General features: G+C 45.1%; 1 protein-coding gene and 1 long non-coding RNA gene across 3 annotated transcripts in view; one reads left to right on the plus strand and one right to left on the minus strand.

Annotated features, from left to right (window-relative positions):
- Positions 1–27609, plus strand: part of LOC142803587 (uncharacterized) — a 254867-nt gene that overhangs the window by 48871 nt on the left and 178387 nt on the right. The window lies entirely within an intron of this gene.
- LOC119163950 (uncharacterized) overlaps positions 1–27609 on the minus strand; it is a 185723-nt gene that overhangs the window by 24849 nt on the left and 133265 nt on the right. The gene's annotated exons all lie outside the window — the stretch shown is intronic.

Here is a 27609-nt window from a genome sequence, read left to right on the forward strand (position 1 = left end):
TACAGATTGCAGAAATAAATCACACCGGCAATACGATCCTGTACTGTCTGCTAACTTACAGAAAAGAGTCGAAGCTGCTGTTGAAACATCAGAAGAGAAGGCGAGAGCCGTAAAGGCTCACATTTATATGCATTCCATCAAATAAAATGTGACCAATCATGTTTCTTAAGTATAGGAACACGTGGAGTACCTCATTACGTTTAGGCACTTTCTGTCCATCGATTTAATAGAATAACTTACCATGCACGTGCAGTTAAACTATAGCAAGTGAATGTGGCTAAGCATGTTGAGATGCTTTGTAAGCTATATTTTAACTCATTAATCACTTTTGATGCCTTAAACGAGCCACTGGCTAAAATAATTAGTCAAGCATAAGACTACTGCGTCTACAAAACCAGAAAAGTGGAAAGAAGATGAAGGAAATCGGCGAATTGCGGAGGTCAGGGAGGTCATCAAGAAACGACTGCTCGCAGGTCAACGAGATGGAACTATTGATTTTGGGTCTTGCTCACCAGCCAATCAACGTGCATTCAAAGGGACGATTTCGCGATATCTGTGAAAGCAGTCGTCTCAAGATACAGCCGCTGTTTTGATACCAACTCGGTGCGCCTGCCATTCACTAAAACCTCGACAACTGCATACGCCACAGTATACATCGTATGCGCTTCTTGTAGTTGGTCGCAACGGAAACGTGAGCCCCACCCCAAGCTCTCAATGTGCAAGAGTGAATTTCCATAAGTTTCTCGTTCAATATCGTATTTATTTATTTATGTGACGTCAAGCAAGTCTTGCGTATTTTGAGTGGCTAACTTTCTCATACGAGCAATTTTTCGCATAACTGTCTTTTAGTGGAAAACCTGAACGTTTTGCAAAAATACAGCGATTATCACGATTTCACTGCTCATTCATACGTTTTACATTTCAACAATAAAAGGCGAACTTTTATTTTGTGCGCATAAACCACCAAGCATGACCTCTGCGTGGATAAATACCTTGGATACTTGGATAAAAATGCCGCAGCACTAGGTTTGGAGTATGGATAAACAGAGAAGCAGCTCGTAGTAGAGGCTTTAATGTCCGGGATTCGCGGTAACGCTGGTGAGAATTGTAAAGGAGTATGTGCCACAGACATTGCGTAAATACCATTACTCACCACCGGTCAACTAGAAATGAAGGCAGCGGTTAGCCCAGCAAACGGGTGTGTGCCACATAAATCCACGTGGCCTATCGGAAAAATATCGCCATCACGAACGCGTTTGTGCCACACATTATTTCTAATATTCTCTCCTTGGGAGCCTCCTCATTAGGTCATTGTCACCCTGATATCTGTTCTGCAGTACAAAGATTCTTAATCGAATCAAGGTGATTTTGATTGCAAATTTCTCAATTAGCAAAATTTGATTTCTTTTAACCTTTTTAAATTTCAATAAATTTAAAAGTAATATGTGATCCACTATCTAAATTATAGTTTCTTGGCCGATCCCCCAGAGTGAGTGTGAGCCATTCGTTAAAGTCATCATCATCATCACCATCATCATCATCATCCAAGCCAACTCGTTTCGAAGCCAGCAGGCCCTACACGTGACCTTTTGCATCAAAATCGCGTAAGAAACGAGAGTTGCCGAGACTTCCGATTGTGACACCTGGTAGCTTTTAATCGAAACGCGCTTGTTCGGTGCAGACCCATCGCAGACCGGCCGGCTTACGCTGGAGCGAGACTACTGAAACCTACCGCATGTTTTGGCGTTCTGATCACATGTTGGGCCTACACGGTGGGCTTCAGTTGACTTCACTCGTGCGACGTAATGCTCCCGCATTTCTTTTTCTTACTCCATAGCTACCATACCCACACCACTGTCTTGCTATACTTGGCGGTTATAAAATGTGGAGGCTATACTACCGCCTCAAAGCTTAATGAAGAGTGTTTACCAAAGGGCGGTGATACACAACAACACAACCGAAAGGCTTGAAAAACACGGAAATGCGATAGCATAACGAAGGGAAGGCAACCAGCTTCACAGTTCTATCGGTGTCTGTGAATCGGAGCTGGTTGAATTGTTATAGCAGCGAATCTGTTTTTAGTCGAGACTTCGATGTCCGGGCGCCGTCGCAGCTCGGAAACTGCTAGGTGCCACTTCTCACGTCTCCCACCCCTCGCCACTACACCGACTACTACTCCCGATACTCCTCTTACTTCATTGACGCCTTCATTACACTTCATTCCCATATCACCGCACTTTATCCCACTCCATTCCACTTCAAACTCTCACTTCATTCAACCAGCTAAACTGATTGACGAAGGGAAGGATTCTTTGTAAGCCAACAGTTCCTTGTTTCATCAGTGTCTGCGAAGTGGGGATGTTTATTTTTTTTTTTTGATGTTCCGTGTTTGTGGCCCACTACCGTGTGCAATATTGTAGCATCTGATGAACCGGATTTGCTTCGAAAGTGAAAGTCATGCGCCAGAGAGGATGCGCATGCACCTTGACGACGCGGATGTGACTGCCTGCAGAGGGCGCCACGACGAGGAGGGCCGCTCATCCGCAGCGAAGCGTCCCCGCCGCGAGGAGTATCCGCGCAACCCGGATTTCCTGCGCGCTCGCGGCAGTACGCGACGCAGCGCAGTCACGGAAACACTCATCGTCTCCCTCGTGGCACGCCATTCATGTATTGCGGCGTTTCCCCTTCATTCTGCTTTCTTCCGCGAGCGCGGCGCAACAGTGACCAGTAATCTTAAGCTCCGTGTTACGCGAAACGTACAAGCGAAATTATGCCCGTCTTCGTGAACAGCAGCAGTCGATTTGACGCTGTGGCACGGGCTGATATTACTCGCATTGGGTCTTTACATATGAGGAGACTGATCGCAGCGGTTAGGTTGTGAGCCTGTTTGGTTGCTGCATATCAAAGACGGCGATTTCATTTCTCGCCTACAACGATCTAGTTTCTTCAAAAGTTCACTGCAAGAAAGAAATAAATAAATGAAGGAAAATAAGGGAAGAAAGCAGAAGGAAGGAATGAAAGAAAGAAAGAAAGACAGCAAAAAAGAGGTGCATAAGCAAAAATTATGGACCATATCCCCGAAGGGAACCCCGATGGGATGCGAAGCAGCAGGGTGCGCATGGCGTTGACCCCGTTGAAACGGGCGTCGACGCCGGTGCTGGAAGAACGGTTTGAAGCGAAACTCGGTGTAGCGTTTACTAGAGCAAACGTTTGCTAGAAACGCAAAGACGCGGGAGGTGGGTTTCGTTTCGTGTAAGTTTTATCGCAGATAAACAAGCCGAAAGAGTGTTTTTACTTGACGTGCGGTCGAACGTTGCAGGCGGTGGAGAGGGTGAAGCGAGAGAGAAGTGTTCGAGGGAAGCGTGCGAGGGGAGCACGACGTGAACTACTTGGCACCGCTTCAACACCTGCGGCGAGCGAGACGCATTGCGGCACGTTCGTACGGACGCACGTACGCACGGCGTTACACACGTGAGTCAGAGTTGCTTCGCATCCAATAGAAAGGAAGAGATCTTATAAGAAGAGTGCGCTGTTAGATTTCAGCGAGCTTTAACTTGGCTCTCACGGTACAGCGCGGATACAGGGCATTGTGTCGTGCTCTTTCTTTCCCGTGTGTCCTCGCGCTAGTAGTAAACCGTCCACTTCGGCATCCCGCGCACTGAAATTGTGAAAATAAATAAAAAAATATCTGTTTTTATAGCGGAGCGTGTCAAACCAGTTGTTAGTATGTGCAGAGCAAACAAAAAAACATCATCATCATCATGAACTGGCACGCGCTCTCATCAGTCTCTGCGTCCTCTTCTTCGTCTTCTGCTTCACTGCAAGAACACGTGCACCGATTCGTCAGACGTGGGATGCAATGACTGATGGGCGAGATGACGAGTAAAGATACTGATAAAAGATAAGGAAACAAAGAGGAAAAGAGAAATAAAGTGGAGAAAGACAGAAAGAAGATAGAAAGACTGAGAAATTAATAGACTGAGAGGAAATGTGAAAGAAACAAGGCACAAATAAGAGATAGAAAAAGATAAAGACCGAATTAGCAAGAAAGAGAAAACGAGAGAGATAAAGAGGAAAGAGATAAAGTGACAGAACGAAGCAGGAAGCGAGAATGGACAGGGAGAAAGGCAGGGAAGAGAAAGAAAAATATAGCGAGTGAGAAAGAAGTAGAGAGAGAAATAAATAGAAAGAGAAAGACAGGAATATACTAATAAGCAGAAAAAATAGAAAGACAGAGAAACTAAAAAAAAAGAGAGGCAGAAAAAAAAAAGTCGCTCGATACAAGGCAGGCATCTTCGCACTTCCTTCAGGATTGGCAACATTAGTCCGATTTTTTTTTTTTTTTTGTTCAGGAAAACTGTAGTAATGAAGGCCCTTGAAACCATACAATAGTATTCTCTTTTTTCTTTAAGTGCGGTCCGTTGACGTGCGGTCTTTTACCCAAAGCCCCTCTATTGCACTGCGTAAGCTATCAAACCGCGACTGTCACACACTTCGGGTAAGGCCCCGCCGATCCAACACCGACGTGCGGCAGACTCGCAGGCTTACGCTTCGGCCTGCGACGCCTGAAAGGCCTCGAAGTGGCACATTTCAAATTTATTTGCAGGTCGGTCGACCCGTGCGGGGTTGCACGTGTGGTGATGTATGGGCCTGATCGACGCACTCATAAGCAGGCACGGAGATTTCATGCAAAACGAACTGGCATTTAATTCAAACAAGGGCAAAGGCAGGAGTTAACAAAAATAACAAAGGAGGAAAACTGATACGCACGATGGAAAGAACATCTATATAACAAAATATGCAAAAAAAGCCCTACAAAAGATGCGCACTAAAGACAAATATGCGGAACATTAATAAAATAACAACAAGATGGAACTACAGGAGAGACAAGGAAAATTTACGAGAGAAAGAGAAAAAAAAACTCAGGCTCACGCTTCTGAGCTTTGACGTGCGACGCAGCGCACACTGCAAATATTTAAAAAAAAAAGGGCTGGTTATAATAAATTAACAGTTTAAAAAAAGTCACAATAAAAAAGTTCCATACGGACCAGGCCAGCTCTTGGTGCACGTAGGGGAGTTGACGGGTGCCGCTGAAGATCTCGCCGGCTTGGTAGACGACGAGGGTGCCCGGAATTGCAGTCGTCTCAATACGTTGCGCGGGTCACTCCATGCTCGCCGCCTACGCGAGACTCGCGACACCGACGACCGCACTTGTTGCTGGCTGTACGTCAACTGCCTATTCCGATGCAGTTCAAACCTCTTCAGGGGCGTACACGTGCTCCCGTCTCATCTGGGGGTAATTTTCCTTTTTTAGACCGCCGGTGCCCCTTTCGGTACAGGTGCAGGGAAGACGAGCCGGCGCCACGCTGGGTCGTTAGTCGCCGGATGTCGTCCTCCCAACACAAAAGCGCCCTTCCTTGGAAGATGGGGCCCGCGGATGATCGGAAAATTGGAGTCGTTTGTGACACCGACTATGCACAGAAATACTTTTGTTTGGTGCCTAGTATCTCCCTCCATACAGCAACATTTGAATCCAATGGTTCGGTGGCCCACGAAAAGCTGTCTTGAGAAGACAACCGCACAACTCCGCTTTCACTTGTACCTCAACCAGCGTTCAAAACCCTCAATCCATCTTGAGCATTAAACTCTTCAAGCTCCTGAAAGATTCACAAGCGTGCGAAACGCCAAGATTTTAAAGCTAAAGTTTTTTTTTTTTTTTAATGCTATACACTTGGTACCACTGTCTATAAAAGTGTGTGAGGCCCAGTTGCGGTGGTCTAGTGGCTAAGGTACTCGGCTGCTGACCCGCAGGTCGCGGGATCCAATCCCAGCTGCGGCGGCTGCTTTTTCGATGGAGGCGGAAATGCTGTAGGCCCGTGTGCTCAGATTTGTGTGCACGTTAAAGAACCTCGGGTGGTCGCAATTTCTGGAGCCCTCCACTACGGCATCTCTCATAATCATACGGTGGTTTCGAGACGTTAAACGCCCCTTATTAATCAATGAAATTGTGCCAGAGATTCAGAGGTAATATCCGTAACTTTCACGCTGATGCGTATCTAGAAAGCATGTTAAATATCTAGATAATGATGCGTATTTTATTTCAGTGTGAAAACCTCCACGATAGTTAAAACATAATGTTGCGAACGAAACCGAGGGACTCTTTCTTTATCCTTAATTTTCCTGCAAATATAGCGACGTGTCAAGACTTGCAAATTGACACAAGGAACAACTTTATCTGCGCTTGGGAACGAAGTGTCATGTGAGAATGTCTTGATCCTCACTAGCTTCATAGGTCTGAGCGAAATGAATTTAGTGGTACTTAATGGGTCACTGTTGCTGTTATGTGGAATGTTAATTGGTATATGTGGTGTACTTTTATATGGAATGGGGGACAACAACTAAGGCCAATTATGATAGAATATTAATTTTACAGAAGCGCGTGCTTCGTATCATAAAAAAAATATAAAAGTTATCCTATAAGGACCTATACACTCAAGCACGTTTCATCAGACATTAAATTCTGCCTGTTAGAAAAGTGTACAATTTTTAAGCTGTTGCAAAATATTCATAAACATAAACCACATGATTCCCACCGACGCACTATATCAACGAAGTATGGCTTCAGCCCCCAATACCAAGAAACCACGCTCGAATTACGGGAAGCAGGACATTGATGACCATGTTATTCAATTCCCTACTGAAACGTTCCGTATGCGAGTCCAATAATTCCATATGTTTCCATAAAGAATACATATGTTTCCCATGTATTTTCCATATATTTCCGTAGGATTCTTACGGAAACATACGGAATTATTGGACATCGCATGCGGAACGTTTCAGTAGGGTTGCTAAACCTTCACGAATCGAATATAGATTTTACACAGAAAGCTAAACCATTCAAATATCGCTTTAAATCACTTCTTTTTCGACTGACGTCATAATAGATTCATAGTCATTTATACGTACACGAGTGCTTGTAAGCTGTGTTTTTGTTTATTTTTCTTATTGTTAACCATGACTCTAGAACGGGATTGGTTCCAACAGTGCTTTTGTTCTCATTACTGAGTGTATTTTGAATGTACATTACGTGGAAAGAAGCGTGTTTTAAAACGTGTGCTTTTGTTTTTGTTTGTATATACCGAGAATGCATGTTCTGGATGTTTGATCATTTTGAATAGATAAGATAAATAGATTATGGCATGCCAGTATCTTCTACCAACGAAATGTGCAAAATACGTGTGAAATATGTAACCGATGTGTAGAGGTTTGTGTTACTGATGAGTATAAGTCACTGATACAGACTGTTTTAGTGAATAAGAGGTGAGATCTCGTCAGGCTTTCAGCCTTACGCAGGGAAATTCTGTATTTTCTTCCTGCAAATAGACAATGTTTAATGTTTACTGTTGTTATGACGAATTCCGTTAATTACGAGAGTCTCTGTAATATGGATGCCGTGATTGATAACTTTAACTTTGTTTTAAAGTAAAAACTCAAATTTACCAAACGGAAGGCACCGGTGGGATTGCTTCCTGGTGGGCCTTGTTTGCATCGCTCAAGTGCTAAACCACGAATATGTATATAAGCTCGAAAGCACGCATCCACTAAAGGAAGCAAAGCTCTTACTAGTTGTGAGTGCTTGCGACACTTGGCAAAACGTGACAAAAACACTGCTGCCAGGAATGACGCCATCTCAACCGCGTCGCGTTGTTTATATACTGCAAGGCAGGGTGCGCGTATTGGTTTCCATGCCTAAGTATGAAAACTCTCGTTTGAACATTCACGTTGTCTTGGTTGATTGTTCAGAAACGGTTAAAAAAATGCTTCTCTACCCCCCAGTAATTCTTGCTAGCCCTCAGCCTCCAGCGATCTTCCTTATATAATCCACCATGCAGTGGAACTCTTTAATGCTGACTTAGCCTCTTAAATCCGCGCGTACCGCGAAATTTGGACGATCGAGGCGCTCTCCGTGGGTAATTGCCGTTGTGCGCGTCCTGCGCGTACAATTAAATGTCCTCCCGCATGCTCGAACAAACGGGTACGGAAAAGAGTGATTAGTCTTGCCGCGGTCTCTTCCTGGAAGATACGGCAGGAGCGCTTCGAGCTCTCTTCGACGTTCCGTTAGGGGAAAAAAAAAACACGGTCAATGAGATGAGAGCAAAACTGCCTGAGCGCAATGGCCATGCCCGCCCATGGGAGAAGTGAGAACGACCGCTGCGTCCAGGAAGGGAGGAGGCGGATAGATGGGCTTCGGCGGCCCAGTGACCAACTGTCGTCTTCTTACGAGAAAAAAAAAAAACGGGCCCAGCCTCGGAGCGTTCACAGCTGCTGCTGCGATGGGTGGCGCACCAGCGCTGGTGCGCACTGCATGAGCGACTTTCTTCTCGTCGTTTTCCCCTTTGCACTGATTGTGTTCGACTGGGGGAAGCCAGTCGAGAACAGTCCATTACTCGACGCGGACTTGATCTATCGTGAAAAACACCCCAAGGAATTGGCGGTGGTGGCGTTTTGCTGCCGAGCTAGATTCCTGTTTCCATTGATTGCCTTGTGGAGGTCGCTGCATTCCGATGAAATCGAAGTGCAAGTGCCCGTATAAGTGCAAGCTGTGGACGCAATCCACAGGTGGGATCAAATTTGACACGCAGTTCTCGACTATGATTGTATATCTTCGTGTGGCTCTGGTGCATAGGAGGCGGTAGAGCAACATACGGGTCGAATCACATGAGGAATCTACAAGTTAATAATTTGTTATATAATTAATTGTATATAAAGCCCGGCATCACGGTGCTTCTATTGTCACAGCTAATGGACCTTATACTTTCAATTAGTTTAACCGAGAGCTATCTGTCAGGCTTCGTGAGAATTACTCATCTGGTGACTCGAAGAATAAAGTTTCAGCAAGAATATAAGACATATAATGCTGTAGCCCAGAACCCCTACCTTACATAAGTAATATCACCATGACTGACAAAAATGCAAAGAACCGAACATCTTGCACTCATTCGCGAACTTTCTCACACCAACTGGAGCCTAATCTTTTTACTGATCTGATTGCTCTGGGGATTTCTACGAGGTATAATTAATTGGCGCTGTTTGTGGTGAGCAACCAGTTAGTCATCAACGAGATAGCGTTAAAGAGCTCGTTTCGCAGAAATTAGGCTGTGAGTGAAAGAAAACATCTTTGCGTGACCGAAAAATCGAGGAAGATGCAGCTGAAAGAAATTTTTAAAATTCTAGGTCCGAGTGAAAATCTAAGCCAGGGTCGTTGGCGTGGCAAGTGGGTTTTCTACCACACAGCCACGACTATGCTTGTGCATACAATGAAAGAAAGATTTCCTCTGTTTGAAAATGCCGTGAAAGTACCATTAATTTTTTACAAAGACACGCGCTCTGTGTACATGCTTCACAATACAACATGAAATATTGCAGGAAAAATACGTGGTACAAGCGTACATTGCCATCGGGTATAAGAACATAGGATTATCATGACGACGTCATAGTTTAAAGCCAGTCGCCCTCTTCAAAAGGCAAACACACCACTGCACCCTTAAGGCCACGTAGTGGGTGCGTAGCAAGTTCGAAAAGATTTCACATACTTTTTTTTTCACACACTTAATTTTTGAACAGAATATCGCTATTGTGTTCAACTCAGAACGAAGCTGAAGGGTTCCCCATTTATTTATTTATTTATTTATTTATTTATTTATTTATTTATTTATTTATTTATTTATTTATTTATTTATTTATTATTTATTTATTTATTTGTAACTTTGTTTATTTGTTAGATATTTGATTTGGTACATATAATGGCAAATTCTGGCTTCACCTCGAAGAGCAAAAGAGTCTGAGAGAACTCCTTCGATAAAGAGTTCGAATTTCCAGCTGCGCGAACAAACACAATGGAAAGCTAAAAAGAAGCGTTATACTGCGTGTTCTACACTTTCCGTCGTCCGGTATACAAGGTAGCGATGGTTATGTCCACTAGTAGTTTCCTGTATCCAAATTTAATAAAGGTTGGGGCAGATTGAAATAGGAAGGTTACCATGTATACTGGCAGTATACTGGCACGCCCAAGACGTTACAGCAGCGCAGAATATACCAGCAATAACGCATCGCGTGTGTCCCTGAGACCACATATACGCTTAGCTAAACATTATAACACGAGTATTGTGAGGGCAATAAAACGCTGTTGTGTTGACTAATTGCAAATTTGTAACTAATTTCGCCCTGAGCCGTACCTTGCATCAGGTGGAACGTACGCCGCATTGCCACCAAAGATGTTACGTGAATAACGAATCACTTGCACTGTAGACTGCTTGCAAATTATATTTACAATAGCGGTTGCAGCGATTACCGGTTCAGCCCAGTGATTGCTTGCTTGCTCGTGCCTATGTTTGGGCTCGTAACCACTACGAGGGATTGACCATTAAACCAGTGGTTATTATATTGAGGATAAAAGCATTTAAAACTTGATTAAGGAAATTCAACAATCCTAAAGCCACCTACAAATAAAGTGGATACAGAACTTTAATAGAAGTTAATAACTGAACTTCAAAAAACGGACTTCCATTAGACTTCCATTTGGCTTCCAAAAAGACTCCCATTAGGGATAACCTAACAAGAAAATCTTCTCGTATCTCCTAAGAAATTTGCAGACTACTATGCAGACGTTCCTGTTCCTGTGGCCCAGAAAAGAAACCCCAAGGGAAAGAATGTTTTCAGAATTAAGAGTACCAAGCAGAGAAAAATTTTCATCGTCTTCTTCGCGCGCAAATGCGCATGGTTCAAGAGGCTGGAAATATGCCTGTAGCAATGTTTCATATTTTGCATAAAGCATGTATGTGTAAACAGGTCGACACTTTTCATTTATGCTTAGATTATTAAGTGATACAAGAAGCAATACCCTCGGGTGTAACTCATAAACAGGAGCTGAAAGACACAGCAGAGCTCACAGTATATGTGTAATACGGAATAGTTTTTGAAAATAACATTCGACCCTCGTTCTTTTAAGAAACGTTGCGTCCCTCAATGTTTCATCAGAAATAGTTATTTTAGCCAAAGGAAGAGGCAAGTATAGTTCACGAGGTCCCGCGTGATCTGACACGTGTAATGCATACTTATCGTGACGGATGCTACATCCAAGTAAAAATACAGCAGAAACAATAACACGCGGACTAAGAACAAATACCAACAGGCACAAAAAGGTATTTTCACTCAGTCCTGCGGAGACACAGCATGCATAGTTTATTATTAGCGGTGCTCATTTAGCAGCAATGAGTTTGTTACTACGCTACGGTTAAGGGTTAGTCGCAACCGAAAACGATAACACGGGAGTATTATACCACTGACCCGATGTGGAAAGCATCGAAACTAGTAGGTGGTTCGCTTTGCTGTTACGGAGGCGCTAAGAATGATGTTATCGGAAGCAGTACCTATATATTACGTTGCAGATCGGATCAACAAGTGCACGAAACGGAAATAGATTGAAGTGGCCTGTGCCGGTGCCGTTTTCGCTTGGGGGAAAAAAGATATGCACGAAGGCTGACTGGACGACAAAACGTGAACGAGGCTGGTCAATCGGGCACCACGACGTAATGGTCACTGGCAGCGCCCCGCGTTGCAGTGGAGACTCTTCAAACATGATATGAGTGGGCTTGCGTTCGTGTGCGTTGATAAATTTGTGCGTGAAACCAGAGGCCATATTTTGCGATATTTCATTTCATTTTCAAGTGTGCTTTCCTTATCATATATCGTGTCAGAACAGTGGCGCGAAATTCACAGAGCCAACGGTGCAAGAACAAGACCAGGAGACGAGCAATATGATGACAGATGTCCAAAGGAAAATTTTAAAGAAACGAAAAAGCATAGAGCATATATAACTGAGAACTAAAATGATAGAAAACGGGCATGTCACTAGCCGGGAAGCACTTATGCGATAAGTTCAGGCATTGCTATCGAAGGCTGAAGAGTACGGGTGTACGGTCAACCAGCGCACGCTTACACCCGATGGGAGCACACGGCCATGGTAATGGTTGTGATCAGTTAGAATTGAACGGTAACAAGCCACAAATCGCGAGGCCGATGACGCGGATTCTGAGAAACGGTTAGTGGTGGTTACCGAGATCAGATGTGCTAACCCCCAGCGATTGCACGTTTTGAAAATAGTTGCTATATACAGTATGGAAGATGATCCGGGCTAGTATAGCGCCACAAACCATTCAAAATGGGGAATGAACCGTGAATCACTGAAAAACTACAAAAATAACAAAAAATGGAAGAAAACAGCTAAATATATCGCTGAAACACCGGTGACACAATAGTTGAAATTCTGGAATTGAGATTAACGTATAGCCCTACGAAATCAGCACGTGTCCACGGTGAATACTCGTGACCTACCGAACGATGGAAATCGAAGTACAGACGGGTAAAACAGATTCGTCCGGAACCACCAGCACCGCCTGTTTCAAGCGTTGTCCTCTACAGGAAGCACAGGGTCGATGCTGTCGATAATGTCGCGCTCATTGAACACTGGGAGACTTCAGTTCGTGATCTCCGGGACGGGGGACTTCGCGCACTGTCACAGCGGTCGCGTGGTATACAGGTAGCTTACGGATACAAGCAACTTGTCAACTCATGGGGATGCACGAAATGGAAAAGCGGGATGATGCAGTGGAGTGATGAAGTGACGCCCCGATTTCCCCCGGAAGTGGACCCTCGGCCCGGGAGGTGTCACTCACCCGGGTTGAGAAGGGTGAGCCCGGAGCAGTAGCAGCGGCCGGTCGTCGTCGTCGTATCCGAGCAGCGGCGCATCCGCGTGTGACAGGAGCCGCGCAGCGGCCCAGCCGTTTTTTCCGCGCTGCTCTCTAATGACGAACGAGAAGAAAGTGAGGCGACCTGCTTTTGCGCGCCCCGCCACTCCTCCTCCTCTCAGCCCTCGGGGCGCCGCCCAGCAGGCTCTGGGTTCTCTCTGGGCGCTATCGAGAGCCGAAACGTCGTCTTTCCTCCGCTCTCGTGCGCGCCGCTCGGCAACTTTCCCCTCGTGGTGGCCGCTCCCCGCGCGCGCTTCGCTTTTCGCGTGTGCTACCTTTTCTCTCGCTCTTCTTTTCTCGCTGGACGGACGGACCGCTAGGTCGGCCTTAAACTCCTCAGGCGTGACAGAAGAAACGCGCCATGGCTGCCGCTATGGTGCGGAAGCACCTCATAAACACACGATTGTTGCGCCGTGTCTCTTTTTTTTTTCCTCCGGCCATTGTGCGGCCGTATGTCGCCGGCGAGAAAGTGCTACCGAGCTGCGATTGAATTGAGTCGCGGGACGACTGTGAAAAGATGCTTTTGGCGATGCCTCCTGAACGTATCTAGATGTCTCCTCCCTGTCATAACCGTGGCGACTGTCTGCCTGTATGGTCCCCCGTTGGAGTGTAGCGGTCACGGTGTTCTGCTGCTGACCCGAAGGTCGCAAGTTCGATTCCGGCCTCGGCAGTCGCATTTTGATGGAGGCGAAATTCTAGAGGCCCGTGTACTGTGCGACATAAGCGCATATTAAGGAACACCTGCTGGTTGAAAATTCCGGAGCCCTCCACTATGGCATCCACCATAATCCTATATATAGTGGTTACGTGACGTAAAACGTCAGATATTATTATTATTATTATTATTATTATTATTATTATATTATTATTATTATTATTATATTATTATTATTATTATTATTATTATTATTATTATATTATTATTATTATTATATTATTATTATTATTATTATTATTATTATTATTAGTATTATTATTATTATTATTATTATTATTATTATTATTATTATTATTATTATTATTATTATTATTATTATTATTATTATTATTATTATTATTATTATTATTATTATTATTATTATTATTTGTAACTGTGGTCAGACTCGCAGCAGCGCGGGTCTTGACATTTGTGGAATGACCCATGGTGTGAAAATGTTTGATGGTAGGAATGTAGTAGTTTGCGTAATGTGCAAGTTGCAGTTCTGCATGTGCACGATGTACAAACTTCCAAATCTCGTATACTGTTACGTCCGTCGAGGGGAATAATATATACAAGCATTTATCGTAGATTCTCATCATCACGCATTTCATATTGATCAGCAAGACACTGTAACTTGGGGAAGAGTTGTTATTGCTGTCGCTCCTTACTTGCTTCCTTACATAATACGGAAAGTCCTCTGACCTCTTTTGTTTTTCGCAATGCCTTTTCACTCAACAAGCCCAAAGTATTAGAAAAAAACGACGTAGCCATTGCGCTCGTTCTTTCCCATGGCCTTAGACAAAGTCGATCATAAAAAATTCGCGCACACCACCCGAAGACAGAACTAAAAAGTACGTAAGAACCAGCACAGACTAACAGGCTAACAGAATGACGGTCTTCTGTACTTTGAGATGCGGATCACTTAAGGGCGCAGAAGACGTAAAAGCGCCCGGCCTGTCGTCTATCCAGCTCACGTGACGTGATACAGGTCTGCGCTCAATTCAGACCATCGCAAGGCTAGCAATGCTCAACCCAGGTTATAATGAGCGAGCAAGGGATGAAATAATACATATATATATATATATTTTTCAGAAATAGCCAGGAAGTAATTGCAATAATTAACTTGAAAGCGCTAGAACATTTCGGAAACATGGCCCTAACTTCTTCATGGGTGCACGTTGAAGAATCCCAGGCGGTCGAAATTTCCGCTGCCCTCCACTACGGTGTCTCTCAAAATCATATGATGATGTTGGGACGATAAACCTCACATATCAGTCAACTTCTCCACGGGGCAAAAGAGGGTGCCTGCCACCTCTTCGCCGAAGTAGCGAATGCCCCTTTCCCTGCGCCGCCTCTGCGTCGGCGCTGCATGGAAGGAACAACCTGACGGAACTCTCTGTATATAGACGACACGTATCTCAACTACACCGTGACAAGCAGGATGTCGATAAAGCGCAGTAAAAAGAAGCGCACATGTCGCACAATTGTCAATTCGCCTAAAAAGATAATACTCGTGCCGGGAAAATCCTACTCGCTTACCTCAAACATTAGCCTCATTGACGCTTTGGTAAAGAGACCAGTGGAAGGTATCGCTAAGTGCTACGCAATGAGCCAGGTTTCACAGTGGTGAAGCTGTCGTATACTTTGCACCTGTGCTACATCTGCCGTAGGAGCCGGCCGGTGGTTTGCGAGCATTGTTTGGTCTTGTCCTTAAAGTTTGGTCCACCCTTACAGTTGAAAGCAAGATACGTCTACCGCGTACCGAGATTTGCTGGCATTCTTATCACCCGGCGTCTTGAGTGATAGGGATGGATGTTTCATTTCAGCTTCTGGGCACGACGCACGGCGCCAAGTTTTTCGCCCGATGCGTCCACTAAAAGCAGCCTCAGCTTTTCGAAATTCCTCGCTCTCGGCTGTCAGCATGCGCGGATTTGTTGTGTCCATCGGATTCCTGCGCTGTCCTATATTTTCGCGCAACCTTCGTTACCCACGCAACGCGCGAACTCCTCTCCCCTTTGATCACGTGGTCGTCCATTTAGTAAAGCGCGGCGACGGCGTTGCATCAGGCTGCACAGTTCTTCCGCGCCGAGAAAAGTGGGAGCGGCGGCGCGGCGCGAAGTTGCCTTTGTCGGTTCGCCGCGCGGCGCGCACTGCTCGCTGAGTGATGGACGCGGCGCGGACACCGCCGCCGAGGAACCACGCCTGCGTTCTTGTGGTGCCACTCCGCGGGCCATTCCGATCGAAGGCCGCATCAAGGTAACGAGGAGAGGAAAAGAACGGCGCACTCCTCCGAAAGGCGGCCCGTTCTGTCGAAATTTCTTCGCGTAGATATGGAGCAGAAAGCTATACAATAAACCGCCGCTGTGCACTTCGACAACGAATGCGCCGCTCAGTATAGCAAACTGAATGCGTAATAACGGGCGCGTACGAAATGTCCGAAATAAAAAAAAAGACCTAGATAGCCAGACGACGACACACATTGAGCCTAATACACTGGTATCGCTATCACCGCTTTGCCTGTTTGGCGGAAGTGAGAATTTTTCGTTTAAAGGTGAACAGATGTCCCCCCCCCCCCCCTCTCTCTCTCTCTCTCTCTCTCTCTCTCTCTCTCTCTCTCTCTCTCTCTCTCTCTCTCTGTCTCTCTGTGTGTGTGTACTTTTTTACACCCTTTTAACTACTTGTGTTATAGCAAACATGGCACATATATAAAGCAATTTATTACATTGTTAATGACTTGAAGCATTCGAAAACAATTCGAAAGGTAGCCCCGCCGTGGTGGTCTGGTGGCTAAAGTACTCGGCTGCTGACCCGCAGGTCACGGGTTCGGATCCCGGCTGCGGCGGCTGCATTTCCGATGGAGGCGGAAATGTTGTAGGCCCGTGTGGTGAGATTTGGGTGCACGATAAAGAACCCCAGGTGGTCGAAATTTCCGGAGCCCTCCACTACGGCGTCTCTCATAATCATATGGTGGTTTTGGGACGTTAAACCACACATATCAATCAATCAATCAATCAATCAATCAATCAATCAATCAATCAATCAATCATGATTCGAAAGGTATTTATGCATATAAATACTGTGTTTCATGATCGAACCGAACAGGTGGTGTTGAAGACTGCGTGGAAGACGAGGAGTGGCACCATCGTTGACTTAATCTGGTTAGCGCGTTCGAATAAAAGAGAGGTCAACGCGATGGGAAGAGGGGACCTTCATCATGAGGGAGGGTATGCTGCTCCTTTTTTATTTCTGAATTTTGGTGCCTCTCAAATAACACATGATATCTATTTAAATGCTGTTTGTTTGTCAAGGGAAATGTTCTATTCATTATTCAATTAATACATAGCCATCAAGCCTTAGCGATCGCATGGAAAGATCTTCAAATAGTAACTCCTACTGTACCAACGGAAAGAATAACGGTGGTGTAGCGCTAGCCTCGGAAAGGTATATAGACGGTCGTCACCTTCGGGCTCGGGCAATTAAACGGCGCGGAGTATCACATGACGCGGGGGAAGTGCGCGTTTTGTCGGCTGGAGAAGAAACGTCTAGAGCGGTGCCCGAGGTCGCTCGCCGGTGTGCTTCCTCGATTGGCTGCTCGCGTTCGACTCATGCATGTTCCCGCGGCAGTGAGTTTGTCCGTCAGCCACGGGAATGGCAAGAAGTCGAAAAAAGGAATGTCACTATTTCTGCAACGTTCCATTTCTTCACAAATTGAAAGAATCTGCTGCAACTCTCGTCCCCGCGAATACAATAATATCCGGGGAATCACGTGCCACAACCACGATGTCATTACGAGGAACCCCGTTGTGGAGGACTCCGCGGAAATTTCGGTCGTCTCGTGTTCCTTAACGGGCACCGACATTGCACAGCATTCCGCCCGCACCGAAGCGGGACCGCCGTGACCGGAATCGAACCCGCGACCTTCGGTCTCAGCAGCCAAGCACTGTAACCACTGATCCACCACGGAGAACGTCATCCGCGTGCGTAATTCACGAGCTCAAGGAAATATGCCACGCCTGTGGGAGGTCGTGGCCTGATATTGAAACGCACAATCCAGATCGTGTAAGAATAACTATGTATTGGGGCTAACTTGTGCCCGAAAAGTAAACTGTAAGCAGCGTTTCTAACAGGCAATTCGCTCAAGGAATCAATCTCCGAGAGGACCTCGAGCGGTGCACCACTTCTTTCTCGTCAAGATCTCCGTGCTGAGGAGTCACGGCCCTTGTTTGTCTCGTCATCGGGCCACTGGTCTCTTGGGGGGGCCACGAACTGGCGCGCGTAGTTTGAATACTGCGTCTGTCTTGCGTCAATATATACGTTTTTTTTTCTTTCTTGGACAGCAGAGATTTTTTAAAAATAAAAATCCTGCTTGAGTAAAGCACCTAGCTGTCGTTTTCGAGCATGAACTCCACGTCAAGACGTGAGTACTTTGCCGCTCCTAAAATGACAGTGTTGTCAATAATTAACAAAGATTGTTAATTAACGCTCTTGTTATTGGCTTGACGGCCGGCGTTTATGATGTTAGAAAATTGTACAGTGTGCCAATTTATGGCATACCAATTTTTTAGAAATCGGGAAATTTAATATCTTGAACTTACTCATAAATAAATAAGGTCAAGATATTCGTCATTGAATTTCCAGGCTGAAATCGAAACAGCTCGGGCAAGGCGCGAACGAAGAGTGACTGTTCTGCCATACGTCAGGACCGGAACTACCATTTACAAGGAAATCACGAAATTTGAATGAAGGCGCACTCTAGTCGCATGTTTTCGTGAGAAGCTGCGTCATCTCACATGTACCCGCGAATCGCTCTTGCTTTTGAGCGTATATCGTTTGGTGCGTGTCCGTTTCTTTCTTTCAGAGTTCGCGCATAACATAAACGACGCTATCAATTTTTTTCTTGGCCTGGGAAGCCTCACGCGCAGCCCCTGCAGCGCTTTTTTGCAGGCCGGAGAAGTAGTCTTTTAACACCGCATCACACCGCGTTGTTAAATCAACTTTCACATCACGCCTTCATCCAATTCGTATTGCTTCCCTGTCACACGTCGTCCCGGTGTTTCACCTCGCTTTGCATACGTGCCGCTCGTGATCAGTTTAGCTTTTGCCGTCGAAGTTTTGCGATGAATATCTCGAGTGCAACTTTTGTGATTTCTGAATACTGTGTATGTCATAAATTATTATGCACTACTGCTTTGAAAGCTGATTAAAGAGGTCTCGCTTAGTCAAGTGAACATTTTAGCTTTGGGAAAGTACTTCAGCCTCGTCGCATACTTCATGTACAAAAACTACAGGAACCTAACTGTCATAGAATTTTTATAAATAATTGGCACTGCATAAAAACGCCATATATATATATATATATATATATATATATATATATATATATATATAAGTAGATGCGCTTTCACATAACAACTGTTTATTCTGCCGACGTTTCAACGGGAACACCGTCTTTTTCAAGGCATAATAATATTTGCACATAATCCATGTCTTCTTATAGCCTGTGGAGACAGGAGGGAAGGGGTGAAAAGAAAAGTAAAAAAGAAAAAAAGAAACAGCGAAACAGGAGGAGAAACGTTAAATAATTATAGAAAATCTAGGAGAAGAAGCAAGGCCGACACGGCGTAATTAGAAAGGGGCAGCATCTCAACAGAGTAGGGCAGAGGTAGATGAGCAATGCCATCATTGTCAACAATACCTCCCCCGCACCCACTCTTCCCCAAGTGGGCAGTGTGCCACCGTTCTTGTATTTCACCTTTCCGTGTAATCCGCTGGCAGCTCGTTCCTCTTTGAATTTTAAGACAAGTTAATGGGGAGGGCTTAAGCTCTTCGAGTGCGTGCTGGTGGCGTCGGGAGGAATGAAAAAGCCGGTGATTGAGGCGCCGCCATCGATATTCATTATATGCGATGGCTCCTTCTCAGTGAAGGAACAGAATGTGCGTTAAAAATTAAAGAAGAAAAAAAAAGAAAAGAAAAGGGGGGGGGGGGGGGGACTGTACGACATTCGGGACACTTACCACACAGTTGCGGCTCACTGGGAAGACATGCGCGCATGTATGAAAAAGTTAACGAAACCACCTAGCTACCAGCTCCTTGTCAGTGAAGGAACAGAATGTGCGTTAAAACTTACAGAAGAAAAAAAAAAGAAAAGAAAAGGGGGGGGGGGGGGGACTGTACCACATCCGGGACCACTTATCTGTGCGTTCCGGCTGTGCTTGATGGGGCAAACCATTTCTACGTTGTCAGATGCATAGGCTAAAAGCTTTTTTAGCGGGTAATAGTATTGTCGTAATTATATATATATATATATATATATATATATATATATATATATATATATATATATATATATATATATATATATATATATATATATATATATATATATATATATATATATATATATATATATATATATATATATTGCATTTCCATTGTGCCAGGACCTACTCATAGATGCCCAAACGTGCGAGCTCATAACAGCAGCGATGTACGTTATGCTCCCGCTTCGTGCGTGGTTTCTCCTCTGTGCGATTGGAGCGAGGAGGTGCTGATGGGACACGGCAGTTGCGACCCGAAGCCAAAAAGTCGAGTCGGTTGGCTAAGCAAGTATAGAGTAATACACGCATACTATTGCGCTGAACTCTGGCGAGAGCCGTAGAGCAGAGAGTGAGAGACGGTTTCTCTCCTCCGTCGCGGGGGTCGCCACCGTGGCCGACGCACCTGCAGCAGCCGGGGGCGCCCCGAGTGGGTCGCGGCCTCTGGTTGTGGTCACGCACCGGCGGCCAGTGGAGCGGCCGTCATCAGCTGCGGCGTGTCCGTTACTGTAACGCGTGGCATGCAGATGTCTGTTGCCGCGATGGTCATAGGCCACAACGGCGGCCCGCCGAGGTTTTTTCCCTTTCGCGGGGCCAGTGGGTGCATGCCTCACATCAACCGATGACGGCTCGGATATCGCAGCGGGGGCACACGCCTTATCGATCGCTGTCGGAACCCATGCAGCGTGAACGACGCGCTCAAAACAGACCACTGTGTCCATGTGAGTTCGCATAATGCTCTTCCCGAATGATGATGATATCGGCTGCCTTAAGCTGTGATAGCAGGAGCGTTTATCTATGAAAGTAAACGAATAATAATAATAATAATAATAATAATAATAATAATAATAATAATAATAATAATAATAATAATAATAATAATAATAAAACTGATGGGGCTTAACGTCCCAAAACCACCATTGGTTTATTGGTAAGGTTGGTAAGGTATAACTTATCTACACATTACCGATAAGAAAAATGTTCTCAAATTTCAATACATCATCGGGAGCAACACCCTCTGTGAAACAACATATTTTAAATACTTAGGAGGGACAATTACAACCAACTTGACTTGGCACCGTCATATTGAATCAGTTTGTTCTGAGTCATTCAAAAAAATTTGTTATCTTTGAGCGAAGTTGCACAAAACACCGAAACGCGTTAAGCTGCTTGTATACCAAACATATAATAGACCTAGACTGGAGTATACGCCTCCGTAGTTTGGAGCCCTCACCAAAAACACTTAGTTACCAAATTAGAACGTATTCAGAGGCGTGCAGTACGGTTTGTGTGCTCTAGATATAGAAGGCGGGATTCAGTAACTGATATGCTCAATTCATCCAATTTAGAACCACTGAAAATTCGAAGACAAAAACAAAAACCTAAAACGTTATATCGTATAATGCAAGGGATGTTAAAAATACCTAAAGACGAGTTACATACGCCTTCCCGGAAAACGTAGCGCTAAATTGAATCATGATGCCCCCCCTTAAACCTTTCAACGCTCGCACTGACATCTTTCGGTGGTCATTTTTTCTGTAAGCCATAGAACAATGGAATCGTTTACCCCATCATGTTGTTAATAGTACCGATGTGCAATCTTTCGACAGAGAAATCGATGCTTACTTTGGTCATGGTTGAATTGAACTACTGCCAATTTTGATTTCTTGTGTGCATTGCTATTCGCGTGCCAGTTGTTTTGGTTTTCTGTTTGTACTTACTATTGTTCTCCCTCCCTGTTATAACCCTCAAGCGAGGGTTGACAGTATTATTAAATAAATAAATAAATAAATGAATGAACAAATATGAGGAGCGCTTCGCAAATTTCGACTATATGGAGTTCTTTAACGTGTACATAAATCGAAGTACACCGGCATTGAGCATTCCCATCTCCATTGAAAATGCAACCGCTATAGTATTCGGTTTCACGACCTGCGGGTGAGCAGTAACCACTAGACATATATAACCAGCGCGGTGGATACGGAAGTAAACTGTATTCTCATTATCCTTCTATGTGCTTATGTGCAGGAAGAACGAAACCTTTTTATTTCCAGTGTATGAGGAGGAATAAACTATATTGTAAGAAACCAGCAGGTGTAGGTGGCCGGGCCTAGGCCTCCCATGAGGGGACGTCAAGGACTTGCCTCGACGCCGCCTTACCGGCGTGCTGTGTCTGTCGTTCAGCTTTTATCAGGGATGGCCAAAATTAAGGGGGGGGGGGGTTAAGTCAGCGTTAAAAGTTTATACCACAATTAAAATTAAAAAAAACAATTATGGGGGCAGGTCCGGCGAAATTTAAACCTGACATGAAGGGGAGGGGGCACATTTTCAATCAATTCGCGCCTCACTGCCACCGTCCAGTACTCAACTGTCAAAAAAGCCGAACAACTTCTATTAATCTTTTGGTGCCGGAGATAAAAGTTCTGACGAAAAGATTTCCCAAGCAAAAGTCAATGGGCTCCATGCTCTAGATGGGGGCGCTTCGCTGCACTGCAATTGGGCCAAATATGACATATCGGGCCAAATACGAAGGGGTAGACACAGTATGCAGTGCGTGTGGAGAGGAAGAAGAAACTGCCGAACACTTGATAATGTTCTGTAAAGGGCTTCACCCTATAGTTCAGGATGATGGCGCAGAGTTTTTCAAAGCACTGGGGTTTAGGGACCGGAAGGGCAAAATAGACTTTAAGCAAGTAGACTTAACTAGAAGGAGGTTATCTGATTGGTGGCTGAAGTCAAGGCACGAGTGAAAATTAAACTCTTCCCTGTAAAGTACGAATCCTCAAACTCACTTTTTAAGGAAAAAATAAATAAATATAGTTTTGAGTTCATTAAGTATTACGGCTTGGTGGCGCTAGCCACCGCCCGATCTAAAGGGTACAGCCATATCCATCTATCGATCCATCCATCCATGGCACACAATGACCGTCGTCTGTAGGCGCCATGCTGTCGCTGAGAAGCGTAGGCGGGCAGCGTTCCCACGCCTGGAACCCAGTTTTCTCGGAACCAGCGTCCGGAGAAGACGGGGGAGCGGCGCTCTTTTAATCCCCAATCAAGTAGCCGACCAGCCGGCTGCCTATGCCCGCCAGGTATTGTTCCTGCTAGCCGGAGGATGAGACGTCGTGTCGCCACGACGCTGTAAGCCGTTCCAGCGAGGACAACAAAGACAGCGTCTTCCTTGGAAGAAACCGCGGCCGCCGCCACAAATTGCCCCGCTAATTGAGCGGACAGATTGGCCGACCGTTTGATGTCTGCTGTCCGGATTGTGGGACCCCTCGACCAGCGGCACACACACGACGAGGAAGAGCCCCTTTGGCGCCACCTTGCAGTGCAGTGATCACGACTCAATATTGGATGTTCACGTGCGCCGTGCATGCTCGTACCCCTCGCCTGTTGTGTGTGTGTGTGGTTGGTGTTCTACTCAAGAAGGAGGAGCCCGAAAGGGCTTATAACGACGCCGCAGGGTGCTGGACGTCGCTCTGAACCATGTAAAGGTTCAACCACCACGTTCGAGGTTTGTGAAACTCCTAACCTCATGCAGTAAATAATTGTAAATAGTGCCATAAACCTGTTTGTTTTTCGTATCCCCATTTTGTCAGCGTTCGTTTCCTCAACCCAAAGCTACACCACGCTACCACAAGAGACCGGGTAGACCCCGGTCCGCAACAACTGGTGCCAGCGGTGGGATACGACTCAGCACCAGGATCCACAACAACTGGTGATCAGCGCTAGGATTCGAAGCGACTACAGGAGAACAGCGCCGGGATCCGCAACAACACCTACAGCATCCATCGGAGCCGCTACCAACGCCACGTTCCGATGCACGCAAGCGATACGGGGAATGCTGCTGCGTCCCGTATAATTGGTACTTGTTAGGGCGCTGCACGAATAGGCAAGTAAAGAGCTGTAAGCGCTCTTGATTGCAATAGTTGGTCATTCGTGTGAATCGATTTGTGACAGCTGCAGGTGATCGAGTCGCATCATAGGAAAGAACCATCTACGCCTTTTGTAAGGCGGAAGCCTTAGGTTCCACTGAGACGTCATGATAACGTATCTATGGTGTGTTTTTTTCTGGTGTTTTTACTGACACCGGTTACAGATTCCTACGCATGACTAAAACCACAAAAAAGATTGAAGATGTAGAAAATCTCAGGAGGCAGCCCGTATGTATACCTTTACCAAATTTCGTCTACGTATAAATGCGGGCCCTTAATGGACTCATGTAGTTACGTAAATCAACGTGAAGGGCACAAAAAAAATTACAAACCCGCATAGAAGTCCATGTACTTATATGCATTAAGAACACATGATAGACGCGTCAAGCTATGAATTGTGAGTTTATTACTCTGACGCCCAGAAATGTCAGCGAGTATGGACTTGGCAGAACGCAGTAAAGGAAATCAAACAGCTCATCGTCGGCACGAAGTTCAGGTTGTCATGATAACAATCTGCTTGTTTTGAACTGTTCCGTTTATCCCATCAAAATTCACCGAATATTCAGGTTAGCCAAGCATTTCACTTAAGCCGGTGGTTCTTATACCTGCTTTCGACGCCACGTTGGAAAGAATGCAGCCAGCAACGCAATGCAAATGGCGCATGACTTTTATGTACCATCAACAACTGACGATCTGTTGCCGCCGAAATTGTCGACGCAGATGGCACTCCAAGTGTCGATTATATTTCGTTTATTAATTGTTACACAGCAAAATTAAACTATGCTCGTGTTCCGAGTTAATAGGAGAAGTTGTAACATTGCCACGTTCTAATGAAATAAGCAAAGCTATGTGATTTGATAACATGTCACTATTTGAATATGTCGAGAATACTGCCCCGAAACCAGCACTGTTTTTTTTTTAATTTGAAAGTTTGCTGCGCACGGCACACGTAATTAAGTACACAGACGGGGGAGGGTTGGTTTACGCGATACAATACTTTATGGCACTCACTGGTTGGGTTCATAGAGCCACGACCTAAAGTGAGGTGGTCTCGTTGCACGAAGGCCCACTGTTTTTCGGGTAGCGTCGTCATGCTTGATTCAGGGCCATGGCATGCATCGATAATAAGTGCATGCTTGATGGTGGCCGCGACCACTTCAGATACGTAAGTGAAGTCATGCTCTGCAGAAAGCGACTACCGTTATGTACAGCTTGATTGGTAATTCATCAGCCGTCGTCACACTTTGATTTCTGGCGCCAGCTCCCCCCGATATAGCTGTCCCGCCTGAGCGTTGAAAGAATGACCACTTAAATTTTCAAGGTGAACACGCTCTAAAATACGCAAGCCTGTTTCGAATATCGTCGGGGACAGCTACTTCACGCTCCTCCCCTCCGTTGAAATTATGCAAGGCATTACGCCACCTGCGTTCCTTCCTTCCTCAATTTTTTTTCTTCCTTTTTATAATGCGCACGAATATATCTTTTAATTCTGCACACGAGCTGCTGTTTCTTTTTTAACATGTCATTAGAGTCTGATTCTACAAGCAAATCGAAAGCTACTGATGCGTGACTGCAGTTCAAATGAGGATTCATTGAGCCCCCGTTGTGGTATTTTCAAGCACACACACACACACACACACACACACACACACACACACACACACACACACACACACACACACACACACACACACACACACACACACACACACACATATATATATATATATATATATATATATATATATATATATATATATATATATATATATATATATATATATATATATATATATATATATATATATATATATATATATATATATATATATATATATATATATATATATATATATATATATATATATATATATATATATATATATATATATATATATACTCTCGAAATGACAAAAAAAACATGCGCGGAAAAAATTGTACAATCTCAGGAGGGACAATTCTTATTGACAAAGCCCGAGAGAGGGAGTGCTAACGCAGTTCACCCTTAATCTAAAATCCTCTCTGCCTCGACAATTTATCTTCTCATTTTATTTCAGTTTTACCAAAAATCACGATGTCATGCAAAAGGGGTCAGAAATGGTCCCAATGGTTTCTTGGTATTGCATGGCAGCCTTTGTGGCTGCAAATCACTTTTTCGTGATACCGTGATTGTTGGTGAAAACAGAAATAAACCGACGATGAAAACTACCGAGACAGAGAGGATTTGTAGATTAGCGGTGAGCTGCGTCAGAATTCCCTCTCACGGGCTGTGTCAAAAAGAATTGTCCTGCCTGAGATTGTAAGATTTGTTATTCTCCTTTTCCCCCACCCCATGTGTAGGGTAGCCAACCGAGCCAAGCTTGGTTAACCTCCCTGCCTTTCCTCTCTTTTTCTCTCTCTCTCTCTCTCTCTCTCTCACGAATAACAGTTGTGGGCTTCTTGACTGTTGTCTTTTTTTTTTCGCATTTCGAGGATATATATGTGGGCGTTCTTTGACATAAGTCTTGTTGGAAGTGAGCGCTCTTCTATGCATGTCCCTTTTCATGTCCTGTGTCTCACATTTTTCGCGCTACACCATCAGTTCAGCTTGGCCTGTTACTTCACAAGGTGCATTCCAATACGGCTGCAACGCGAGAAAACAAATTCCTCCGTGTCCTCTGGTAAACGTGTTCAACTTACGCAGATGTTCATTCTACATTATAGGCGTAGTGATAAAAGACAGCAATGAAGCCAACAGTTATGAGTAAATTACGAATAACAGTGTTGGGATACATTTACTCCGAACACCTTTAGTTTTCGCCACTGTTCTCCGCAGTAAGCAAACACGAAGTAATCAAATTCGCTCTGTGCCTCTCAATAGAAACGTAAATATATTCATATAATGTCGCCGTTTTCACAAAGCTAGCTTGTATACGGTTGATGACGTTAGTAGGTACATCGTAAATCAAAAACAAAAACCTAAGGGAGAGCCAAAAGTGTTCGCTACAGTGCGACTAGGCGTCAGGGTGTTCCACTGCTACACCATAGAAGTACGTAAACTGGAAGCCAGATGAAGCAAATAGTAATCGCCAAATGAAGGCCGTGCGCTCACTTCCTGCTGCATGGAGCGTTACCATAGCTACAAGCAGACGTTTCGTTGCAACGAGTCACAAAACGCGAGTTATAGGTAAAGCCAAGCGACGGAGCAGCAGCGGTGAGTCAAATAAAACAAGCGTGATTAACCTGGCGTCAAAATGAAAAAAAAAAAACTAAAATCGCTGCAGTAACAAATATGATTTGCCGAAGCCGCACTTTGTCAATGGTGTAGTGAACCTGGTGAGAAAGTGATGAGCAAGCTTTACGATTTGATTTAGAGCTGTATGACTTCGTATTAGTGCGACCGTCTGCGCAGCCTCCGTGACTGTAACGGCGTGGCCACGTATTTCGGGGGTCACGCTGTCGCCGTGCCGTGGGCGCTCGAGGAACTGCTGAAGCGATACGCCAGCCAGTATGCCGATCTCGCCCCTGGTGAAATCATTGCCAAGGGCTTTGCGAGGTTCCTCGTCCGCCATCTCCCCGCGTCAACGGGAGGACAGTCGAAGAAGCTACACAGAGCAGCCGCCCCGCCGCGGTGGTCTAGTACTCGGCTGCTGACCCGCAGGTACTCGGCTGCTGACCCGCAGGGCGCGGGTTCGAATCCCGGCTGCGGCGGCTGCATTTCCGATGGAGGCGGAAATGTTGTAGGCCCGTGTGCTCAGATTTGGGTGCACGTTAAAGAACCCCAGGTGGGCAAAATTTCCGGAGCCCTCCACTACGGCGTCTCTCATAATCATATCGTGGTTTTGGGACGTTAAACCCCACAAATCAATCAATCA

The sequence above is a fragment of the Rhipicephalus microplus genome, chromosome 3 (assembly GCF_043290135.1).
Source record: "Rhipicephalus microplus isolate Deutch F79 chromosome 3, USDA_Rmic, whole genome shotgun sequence".
NCBI classification, from domain to species: Eukaryota; Metazoa; Arthropoda; class Arachnida; order Ixodida; family Ixodidae; genus Rhipicephalus; species Rhipicephalus microplus.